Source organism: Sinocyclocheilus anshuiensis, unplaced genomic scaffold, assembly GCF_001515605.1.
Source record: "Sinocyclocheilus anshuiensis isolate Anshui unplaced genomic scaffold, SAMN03320099.WGS_v1.1 scaffold101, whole genome shotgun sequence".
Taxonomy (NCBI): domain Eukaryota; kingdom Metazoa; phylum Chordata; class Actinopteri; order Cypriniformes; family Cyprinidae; genus Sinocyclocheilus; species Sinocyclocheilus anshuiensis.
In genome coordinates, this window is record NW_015540892.1 from 2112894 (window position 1) to 2114712 (window position 1819).

Sequence of the window (1819 nt, forward strand, 5' to 3'; positions counted from 1 at the left end):
GTTTCGTTTTTTTATTAAGTTAATTTAGAAAAACGTTTGGAGCATTTTTGTTCGTTAAATATAAGTTTTTGTTTTTAAAGTAACGACCAAGTGGCCAGCAGCAGACAGTGAGCTTGTTTGATCAATTTAGCCTTCTCAAATCATCACGACTTGCCTAAAATAAAATATATAGATATACAACAGTCCAAGCATATAACAATGTTTAAACGTTAAACCTATAGGTGCGCTGTATCCATAGTTTGAGCGGAGAGTGGAAGCTATAAAGCGCGCTTTGCAGGACATGGAGGCGCCAGCGCAATCGCTTGCATTTTTTTCAGTGGTTACGCCGTCATTTTTACTCATAAAGGTAAGAGTAGCCTAATACATCATTCGTAACTGTAAAGGGTCTACTTTTATTTGTGTGCACTCACAATATCAACAAAACGTTGTGCTTTTAGAAAATAAAGAAAACAAACGATGCGCTTTCTGCCATCTCGTCTTGAACAGGAGCGCTTCACAAAAATGAACCCAGCGAATAGATGCCTCACAGACATGATAGATATATCTAGAAAGCTTTAAATTACTACTTAACGAAATAAAACAAATCAAAAACAAAAACTCTTTCATTATAATCATAATCCGTAAAGATGCACTTCTCTCTAAAGGCGCGTCTAATTAAGAGATGGTGAGTCAGGATCGACAACTTCATCCTTGCTACACCGACTCAGAAAACAGTTTATTAGTAAATAATTCAAATAGCTCCTTACTGTTTCCCCCTGACACATTCATGGTAATTACTTTTGCTGATGCTTTGCGCAAACTTAAGCCTATTGCGTGCATTTGAGCGCAGAACTGTTCAGCTGCGCTGACGGCACACTCTCTGCTGCGGGACACTAAACAGAGCCGCTCTTGACAGTCACGGTGGCACGGTCTCGTGTTGTTTCCACCAGCGCGGCAATTTTTTTTTTCATCACTAATTGATGGATGTCTAAAATATAAAAATAAGGAGAAGCCTAAAACAGGCACGAGGCCCGGCCGCATCTGAACTATGACGTGAAAATTGTCCCGAAGCCCGTCCCGAGGGGCGAAAAAAAGTCGGGGCCCGTCGGGCCCGGGCTGAAATGCAGGGCTCTAGCTCTGATCTAGCACACAGAAAACGATTTGACTGAAAATTTATCAGAAGAGATGAAAGAAAGATAGTGATCATCTACGCAATTCGGAAAAAAAGAGGCGGCTTTTCTGCATTAGGTATGTTTTTTTTTTACTCTTTGTACAGCAGTTATTGTTCATTCTAAATGTATTTGTAATGTAGAATATGTGTTACTTAAATACATGATATGTAGAACATATAAAAAAGTGCTCGTGGCTCGTCTGCCAGTCACATAAAAGTGAAACTCCGCCTATGATGGTACCATGATCATTTAAAGGTGGTATATTAATTTGTCTGTTTTTAAAACTCGTCTAAATATAAGTGATCTGTGAATTGGCTTTAAAGAATGAGCAAAAACAGAGATGTTATGAGGAATATTTTCATTGGCCAGAATGAGATTAGCCTATCACAGAGGATTCCAGTCATTGTCCACAGTGACACGTCCACTCTTCTGTCACCCAAGATAGAGGTCAGTGATTCCCAAAGCCCAGTCAATATTCACACCAAAAAGGCAATAGCAAGACTCTACTGTAAACATTTTCCAGTACACTTTTTTTATATTGTTATTTTGTTATTTTATTAGTGATTTTTTAATAACTAATTACTGATATTGATAGTGGACACTATCAAACAAAGAATTAGTAGCCTAAGTTTAAACTCGCCTAAGCCTAAACTCGCAGCCTTTATTTA